The sequence below is a fragment of the Danio rerio genome, chromosome 8 (genome assembly GCF_049306965.1).
Source record: "Danio rerio strain Tuebingen ecotype United States chromosome 8, GRCz12tu, whole genome shotgun sequence".
NCBI classification, from domain to species: Eukaryota; Metazoa; Chordata; class Actinopteri; order Cypriniformes; family Danionidae; genus Danio; species Danio rerio.
Genome location: NC_133183.1, coordinates 49,206,091 through 49,216,319, shown reverse-complemented (window position 1 = coordinate 49,216,319; position 10,229 = coordinate 49,206,091). Strand labels below are relative to the sequence as shown.

General features: G+C 33.5%; 1 long non-coding RNA gene across 2 annotated transcripts; it reads left to right on the top strand.

Moving 5' to 3' along the window:
* Positions 1-302: 302 nt before the first annotated feature.
* LOC137496303 (uncharacterized) lies at positions 303-9,247 on the top strand. Of its 2 annotated transcripts, XR_011016512.2 has the most exons (5): positions 303-2,296; positions 2,876-3,064; positions 3,309-3,467; positions 3,994-4,089; positions 8,265-9,247. It is a non-coding gene; the product is annotated as an uncharacterized lncRNA (long non-coding RNA). The 2 variants fall into 2 exon arrangements; XR_012383967.1 differs by lacking the exons at positions 303-2,296; positions 8,265-9,247 and adding an exon at positions 2,636-2,675 and having other exon boundaries at positions 3,994-6,606.
* Positions 9,248-10,229: the final 982 nt, after the last annotated feature.

Here is a 10,229-nt window from a genome sequence, read left to right as displayed (position 1 = left end):
TGTGAAACATAAAAGAATGAGTTTTGGAACAATGTCCTAGCTATGATGATGAGTGATGTAAGCTATTGAAAAAGCTGCTCACTGTAGCTTCAGTGAGAAACCAGTCTTGGATTGCAGGGTGATAACACTTTTTCATCAAAGTTTGACCTTACTTCACATTACTACCAACAGCTGACATGCATTTTTAGACACATGCCAATTTGGAAATACACATCAGCGGCAACAACATGCCTAATCATTACTTCTTTACAGCTAACAGCACTAGCTACTCTCCTGGCAATGTTTTTTTTTTTTTTGCAGATACTGTATTCGTAAGCGCTAGTCACTTTAAAAATGTTGTTGTGTATACTTTTTATTTTTGATTACATTGTTGTCTTGCAATTGTAGCTTTAGATCTGCCTAGTGCTTCTAAAACTCCAGCTCCACTCTACTGTAATGAACCCCAAGCTCCACTTCTGCCATTTATCCCTTTTAATACACCTTGGCCCTCGAACCCAGTGATTCCCCCTTGATTCCAGCATGGACCACTAGCACTGAAGCTCCACCAAGGTACCACATGCTTCTCCTTGTTTCAGCTGCAGCTGAGTCTTATCCCTCTACACCATTTGTGCCCAAGCTCAGTCCTGGAAGGCCAGTATCTTTCTCCAACTTGTTTCAACACACCTGCTATAAGTTTTAGTATGCCTAGTATAAGCTTGAAAAGCTGGTTCTAATTGCAACTAAAGCTAGATTCCAGCTCTTCAGGATTGAGTTTTGGCACTCCTAGTATAGAGGAATAAGGTTTTGTTGTAGCTGGACTAGAAAACTTGAAGGAGGAACCTTGGGGCATCCCTGCTCTATTACGCCATCAATTTAGCATCATTTTTGTAACACTGTAAAACAATAATAAATATTTTTACAGTATGGTTGGGTTTAGGGTTTGGGTAGACATTAATAAAATACAATAAATGGGAAATTTAATGAATATTATAAATAATTATTGATAACTTCAGGCCACCGTTTTTGATCTAGCAACAACCCTGTTTTAAGACAAAAACAAGACATATTTATTCACAAATTGTTTATTCGGATATCAGACCAATGTTGAAACAAAACGATACAAGAGCAAAGCATTACCAACTGGTATTAAAGCATTTCAAAACAACTGCAACAAACTGGCTTCAAAACCTACTAACCCTGCATGGAAGTCTGACACCTTAACCACTGTACTATGTTACTTGAAAGAATTTATGTACAAAGTTGGGTTTAATCCCTCAATTTGTTCAATCGTTCTTTGCTGAAACTGTTTCAGTGCAATACATAAAAAATTACCACTAGGTGTCACTGTAGAGTGGGGTTTCAAAACGTTTCGAAGCTTCAACACATTTGCTTCGACTGTTTCAGTGTTTCACGAAGCCTCGCTTTGCCCACCACTAGTGACAGGTACCCCCTGCAGTGAGCTATGGAAGTAAATTGCACATGCGCCAGTAGCTTATAAGGCGCATGCGCCAACAAGAAGAGCACGCATCAACGCAAAACTAAGAATTTTGTATTAGTTCAACGAAATATTTTAAGTTTTTCACATTGAAGCACCATATTTGTTGAACAAACTAACTATTATTTGTCAGCATTTCAAATGAAAATATTTAAATTCAGTTAACTTATTAATCTTTGTTCAGAGAACTTTTTGAAAGTTGGCGTTTTTACAGTGTGTAGCTGTATCCTATTTAGGCTACACAAAACAGAAACATGATTAAAATACATAAAACCATGATTTCAGAGTATTTGTACAAGTCGGGATTCGAACCCAAAACATCAGGCTAAACATAGAATCAATTAGCAAACCCACAATCCTCTAAGCCATATGAGACAGAGGTAGCTCAGAGACCTTGGCAGTCAAATTAGGATTCGCCAGGTCACGAAACGTTTCTAAGCTGATCGATGCTTTGAATCGCTTTAGTCACGTGACTAGGTGTTTCGAAACACTTTAGTCACGTGACTTTGGTGCTTCGGATCATGCTTCGGTGCAGTGTTTCGAAACACTTGCGCTTCGGGATCTCGACACTGTGTCGAAACATCAGTTTCACGTCAGCCATCCCTACCTGTCACGTGCGTGCGACAAAACGAACCATCTTTCTTTCTGCGGAGCTACGTGTCAATCGTTTTCATAATCGATTGTATTTAATTGTATACATGTTTTTTTGTGCGATGTGCTACCCATCTGACTGCCCGATCTATTTTACCAGTGTATTAATGATGTGAGAGACCGTGATAGAGCGGTTAAGAGCAGGCCAACGACGTTTCTGCTAAATCATAGGTATGTATGTCTTTTTTGTTGTCATCTAACATTATATTATTTGATATGTTGGCTTTGATGTGCGCGTGTATCCTAATACGGAACTATTTGTTATAATTTAGCCGTGAGTTCTTGTTTCGTGCACTTGGTTTTGGCTATTTACATCAATAAAAGTTTAGAGTGAATGTATTTGAAACAAATAGCGATTTCAATCAAGTCATTTGCTTTAATAACTCACGATTAATACAATGAGTATCATATAACATACCAGATCAGGTATCCAAGTCAAATTTCCTTGCTAAAACGAATATAACATTATGTCCTGTTTATCTAGATTGCTGTCAGCATTGTGCACATCATAACCTTTTTTCCCTTCGAACCAGAGCCAGTGGAACAAACGGTGACGTGTTTAACTGTGCAATTTGTGTGAAAATCGTGTGATTTTCATGTAATTAATTGCTTGATTTGCTTGTATATTAGTTAGCTCGACTAAATGTCTATCATATTCAGACCAACTTGCTTTAACAGTCAGCTAGCTTTTATTTACATAAAAAAATATAAAGGGCTAAATATATATTTTTCTTTCTTTTTGCTCAAAAGGACTGAAATATTGACAATGACATAATTCAATGCAAGATTTCCTTGAGGAGGTGAGACTTGCTATCATCAGTGAAATTTGACGGTCATTCACCAGCAGATGCAAGAAACCTTTTCTCTTTGCCCAAAAGAAGTTGTTGAGATTTAGCCAGGAAGAAATTAGAGAGAGATACCCTGGACTTTAAGGAAGAGGTAAGTCACTATATTGCAATTGCTTTGGTTTCATTCAAGGTAGTAATGATAATGCTAAAAATAACAAACAACATTATTATTATAGGTAATTCAAAATACATCTGTATTCAGCATTTGAACATTTAAATATTTATATTTACAAATATATATATATATATATATATATATATATATATATATATATATATATATATATATATTATGTGTAAATATTAATATGTATGTTTTTTTTTGTATATTGTAGATCTGCACAGAGTTTTCTCAGATCTGTAATGTAGATCTCCTGAGACAGTTAATCGAGTGACTTGATAAATATACAGCACCTCTCCTGAAACTCTACAGAAAAAGAAGGGATTCAATGGGTCCAGAGATGGATACAACTTTAAACAAGATGGATGAGCAGGTACTCATTAAGATTTTTTTTTTCTTATACACCCGTCTGATGTTTTTAACATGTGCAACATATTTTGTCCTGTCAAACACAAAAGCATGAATTTCATGCTCAGGTAATACAGTCTAATAAAACGTAATTGCAACAATTTAATTGTCCAGCCCTTTTGCATTAATTTTAATTGTGTCAAGTTGTGTTTTGATTGTGAGATGGAAGTAAGATAAATAACAGATGTTTCACTTGTTTTGAGTGACCATTTCAAATGAATACATTCAAAGAGGAAAATAGAAAATAATAGCTGTAGTTTTTAACTCAGTAAGTAATTGTCACATGAAACTAAACATTTTTCTAAATTTGCCAACACAACCATTATCAAATTCCATTGCATGGAAACCACAAAATTCTTTTTTAAAAATAAAGCCATGTGTTTTTTCAACAGCATGAATAAAATACTATGCTCTTTTTAATGTACTAAGTACATTTTTACTTACAAAACAATAAGATTGTAAAACACCCTTTGTAAATGACTTTCCTTTAGGTCACTGATATTGTCACTGATAGAGAAAGAGCAGCTCTTGAGGGATTGCCAATTTTTCTTCGTAAAAATTCTGCTTGCTTTCTCAAGATATGTCTGGTAAGTTACCCATTTTCATACCCTATTCTACATTTATTAGTCTGCTTGGTAACACTTATAATAGCTGCACGCTATAAATAATTTATTTAGTATTAGCGAATAGTTAATTTATTTTCTGTTAAGCATAACTCTACATGAAGTGCTCAATGATTGTATTTTTTTTTACTTTAATGATTAATTTGTATTACTAATTTAAGTATTGCATTATTTACAAACCAGTTATTTAAGAATACTTGGTGTTTTTAAGATCATTCAGAATGCTTAAGTACATGATTAATAAACTATTCAAATTAACATTTAAATATCCTAATATTAAGATACACTGTCAGACCTTACCAGGCTTTTTTACAGTAGAACACTGGCAACACTGTTGCCAGATACTCACTGTAAAGATTTGGTTGCAGTAAGTAACTGGCAACAGTGTTGCCAGTTATTTACTGTAACCGAACCATTAAAGTGAGTAGCTGGCAACAGTGTTGCCAGTTAATTACTGTAATAGAGCAGTAGTGGTAACTAACTGGAAACTGTGTACAGTTAATTACTGTACTGTAGTGTTACAACTTACAGCATTATACTGCATACACATTAATAGTATGTCATAGTGTTACTAAAATTAATTAGTATTATTACCTGTTATTAAAAATAGAAGGCATAAAAATTCTGACAAATTTATTTTATTGTTTTGGCAGCAAAAAAATATACAACAGAAAATATATAACAAATTAAGAAACCAGCAGATATAAATATCATCTTACATATTAATGAGAGCCACAGGTCTGCACAGTAAGGCTGCGGTCACACAGTGGTTTGAGTATGCGAAATTCTGTCATATGGCACTGCGAAAAGGAGTGGGATTAAACAGAATAATTAGAGATTGAAAAAGCAAGCGACTGGTCCATAATTTTTTTTCAGAGAGGTCATGATTTGATCTTTGATTGGTCTCAAGCAATCACATGATGCAGGTCAGAGTTCTCCAAGCTTGAACTTTCCAATACTGCGAAATTTTTTACTGCTGTAAAATTTGTCACATGAGGTTGCATTCCAGGTCTACAGCATTCACATGCGTATGAATGGAAGTCTATAGGGAGAAAAGTGCAGTGTGACCGGGACTTTAAGCTGTAACTCTAATTAAACACACCTGATAAAACTAATTAAGGCTCGTTAGAAATCTACAGGTAATGTTGAATCAGGGTGGGAACTAAACTCTGTGGCCCTGCAGTTCTCCAAGAACTTGGAGTTTGACTCCCATGGTATATAGCAGGGGTGCTCAATCCTGTTCCTAGAGATCTACCTTCCTGCAGATTTCAGTTGCTACCCATAACAAACACACCTGCCTGTAATTATCAAGTGGTGTTCAGGTCCTAATTAATTGGTTCAGGTGTGTTGCAGTGAAACGTGTAACTCTCTCCTCAATGCGAACCATGCATAAAAAACTGAACAGCAAAAAACACAAAATAATTATTTTATTTTTTAAATTATTTAAAAAAGGCATATGAAAAGAACACATAGATAGAGATATAGATAGAAACATGTTTGTCAAACACAGGCACATACTGTCAATTCTCAATAAAAAGTTTAAAATAATTATAAAAAAACAAAAATAAAGTCGGCAACACAGAGTATCCAAAGGATCCAATCTTTTATTGTTATACTTATTATTTACTTTAAAAATCTCATGACAACAAACTTTTATATTGTTTCTAATATAAATTCATAGGTGGAAACACTGCTCTGAAATCTAAAATAGCAACAAACTCACAACCTGGGACCGGACAGTGGAGCTTTTGTGTGTGGATGGTTATGTGTATCATGTTTTTGTGATTCCCTGTGATGATTTCTGTGCACATGTTACCTTACTAAGGTGATGGAATTTAATGGTTTTTATGTGCATTAAAACTGCTTATTTGCCAGAAAGATACATGAAATGTTAGCATCTGTACATTATGACAATATGCAATATCCAATAAATAAATATACTTAAATAAAAGTAATGTAAGAAGTTATATGAGGAGAGGCTAACTAGCTAACAATGTAGCTTTCAACACATTTCAAGATAACTACAATATAGCTTAAAACACAGCCTTATTTTAGAAACCCTAAAAATTAATTTGAACACATTTTACTAACTTATTGTAGATTCTTATTTAAAGCTTAAAACATATCAGACTACATCTGAATTGATGGACAGAGAATAGAGCACGCAGCAGTAAACAAATCAAACACGTGGCTCCCTTAAAGGGCCAGCATTTTCTGAAAACTTTTTCTAAAACTTTTTTGTTAAGAATAAGACAGCCTATGGGAGTGTCTGGTGATGCCTAAATCATTGTTTTCTGCCTTTAAAATGCACGTCTCTATGATTAGCAACATAAAGCATCAGAGTAGATGGGACAGTACTGGTTGAACAGTAATTTGTTATTTATTGTCACAGTTACTACCTGTAATGTGTACGTAAAGTAAGTTATTGTAATTTATCATTTGCACTACACAATTTAATACAAAGTCTGCTCCTTTTACAGTAAAATAGTGTTTCTTTCATTACAGCAAAACACTGGCTATTTTACAGTTATTTACTGCATAATCTTCAGGGTAACAGTGCAGTTAAGCTTTAACCTTAATTAAACACACCTGATCAAACTAAATCTAAAGATAACATGTTGAAGCAGGGCTGGAACTAAATTCTACTAGGCTGCGGCCATCCAGGAGTTTGACACCCCTGGTACATAGCATATTTTCAAAGCAACTGCCTATGTATCACAATTATGCACATATCGTTTAATAAAAAACAATAAAAATATACAAACTTTATCCAAAGCAAAAAATAAATAATAATAATAATAATAATAATAAATAATCTGATTCTCATGTCGTTCCAAATCTGTAGTAATAATAAAAAACACAACAAATAACATGGTTTATACATTTATTTAGGAAAGCCTTTATACTATACTGTTAATGCCACTTTAACTTACTTCATTTGAAGTTTTCCAGACAAATTCATTGAGTCTCTGCAAAAATGTATGTGCGTTCTGTTTAAGATATATATTTTTTATAAACATTTTTACTAGTTATTTAGCAATGCTTGTTTATGGTTGAACAGTAATTTCCCATTTATTATCACAGTAAATATCTGTAATGGTACATAGAGTAAATTACTGTAATTTATTCTTTGCACTACAGAATTTCATACAAATCCTGCTCCTTTTACAGTAAAATACTGTTTATTTTCATTACAGCTAAACACTGGCTATTTTATAGTTATTTACTGCATAATCTACGGTAAGGGTTAACAGTGTATGTAATAATAGTTACTTTGTATGTTAGTATATGCTTTATGAGCTTAACTTCATCCAGTTGTGACCTAATCTAAAGTGAGGACTATTTATGCTTTATAAATCCCTTATGAATGACAATTAAAGGCTCAGTTATATTCTAAACAGGACAATAAACGACTTTCACAATTGAAACTGTATCAAATAAAAGTAAATCTTTGCAATTTTATGTAAAATAAAAGTTTAAAAAATTGCTAAATATTAAAAAGTTGTCAATATATTGTTCAATTATTATATATGTTTTTGTTTGTTATTTTCAATTTACAGTATGCTTAGATAAGATTGATACTGAGCCTTTAATTGTCATTTATAATGGATTTATAAAGCATAACTAGTCCTCACTTTAGATTAGGTCACAAAACTGGAAGAAGTTGAGTTAATATAAGCATACAAAACATATAAAGTAACTATTAGTATATGCCTTAATTATAACATGTATAGAAATGTCAATTTGAATAGTTTATTAATCATTTAATACTCATTCTGAACGATAAAACATAAAAACTATTCTTAAATATTTGGTTTGTAAATATTGCAATACCTAAATTAGTAATGAAACATTAATCATTAAAAAAGTATAAAAACAAATTATAGATGCTTATAAGTCAAAAATAGAGCATTTGTAGCTGAATTTATAAACAGTTTACTAACATCTATTAGAGTTAATACTATACAGGTATGCAATTAACCATTTGCTATTGCTTTATAGACTATTCAAAATGTTACTGTTTGTATGTACGAAAGTATTACATGTTTTTATTTTCTTTGCATAATAGTAATAACATTAATAAGTAGTAATTAATATTACACATCAATTAATTTTCCCATTACTTAATCTCCTATAAGGACACGGACCCTGAAGACCACAGCACCAGAGATTAAAGGATTGGAATCTTCACTGTGGTGGAAGATGATAATGGCACTTCTGCATCCCTGCAATATGTGATGAACCTCGCTTAAATCTTGGAGGGGGCCATAGTACTTCAGGATATCACACATCTGCCTGCAGCCTTCGCTTACTTGTTCAGCCTCTTGTATAGACTGAATATGGAACACCCAAAAGAACTCAAATATACTTTTTAAGTGATTCAGCATGTTTTATGGAGGTTGGTGGCACATGATCTGCGAGAGTTCAGTTCATTGATTCATTCATTTTCTTTTCGGCTTAGTCCCTTTATTAATCTGGGGTCGCCACAGCGCAATGAACTTGTTTTATGCAGCGGATGCCCTTCCGGCTGCAACCCATCTCTGGAAAACATCCATACACACTCATTCACACATACACTACGGACAATTTTAGCCTATCCAATTCACCTGTGCCACATGTCTTTGGACTGTGGGGGAAACCGGAGAACCCAAAGGAAACCCACGTGAACGCAGGGAGAACATTCAAACTCCACACAGTAACGGCAACTGACCCAGCTGAGACTCGAACCAGTGACCTTGGTGGGAGGCGAAAGCACTTCCTACTGTGCCACTGTTTGAATGTTTTTAGGTCTGTTTTTGGACTTGATGTACTTTGTTGACAAAAGTGCAGTACACTTTAATGACTGTTTGAATGGAGTGGCTTTTAGGGTTTACTCTGATTAGATGATTGTATATTCACCTGGTTTGAGGGTTTAGACACACTAATAGCTTGGTTTTAGTAAGGTTGCCAGTTATTTTATGTTGAGGCAGTGTACAATCTTTTCAAATCTGGAAACATTCAGTACTAGTTGTGTACAAACTAGCCCAATGCTGAACACGGCTAATGTCAAATGCTGATTTTGTATGCAAATGTTTTGGATTGTGATTTGAACACAGTTAAAAATAAAAAAAAGTGAATTGACTATTCTTGTGTATTTAATTTGAATCCTAAAAATTAATAGTAAATGCATAATGAATCAGTTTGTTTTATTTTGTTCAGTAAACTAAAAAAATCTTGTTGTGTAAACATGATCATTTTTGTTCAGTAAACAAAAGATCTTGTTGAATAAACGTGAACATTTTTGTTCAGCAAACAAAAGATCTTGTTGAGTAAACATGATCATTTTTGTTCAGTAAACAAAAGATCTTGTTGAATAAACGTGAAATTTTTTGTTCAGCAAACAAAAGATCTTGTTGAGTAAACATGATCATTTTTGTTCAGTAAACAAAAGATCTTGTTGAATAAATGTGAAAACTTTTGTTCAGCAAACAAAAGATCTTGTTGAGTAAACATGATCATTTTTGTTCAGTAAATAAAAGATCTTGTTGAATAAACGTGAAAACTTTTGTTCAGCAAACAAAAGATCTTGTTGAGTAAACATGATAATATTTGTTCAGCAAACAAAAATATGTTGTTGGTTAAACAAGGAATTCAACTAAATATTTTAAGTCGACTTTGTTAACTCAAAAAGCTGTGTGTGATCGGTTGCCTTATTATTTTAAGTTTATTCAACTTTTTTTTTTACAGTGCACTCCAATGCTGGGACAGATAACTGCAATGACTGTGTTTGTTTCAGTGCACTCTTAGTTCAATAAACAAATCAGTTTCTGTCCACTTAGTATCACCTTTTCTGATGAAGTTCTTTGCTGTATTCAAAAAATTGTCACTTTACTAATTCTAATTCCTTGCTTTGGGCATGATGATAGGTCACCGTGGATATAGCAGATTCAATGAGCTAATCTGCACATCTTTGATAGTAAAATAATGGCCTACGTTAATCGTAAACATTTTTAAAATGAATATTTATAATAGTGCTGCTCTGGTTGCCCCCACAGTCCAAAGACATGCGGTACAGGTGAATTGGGTAGGCTAAATTGTCTGTAGTGTATGAGAGTGTGTGTGGA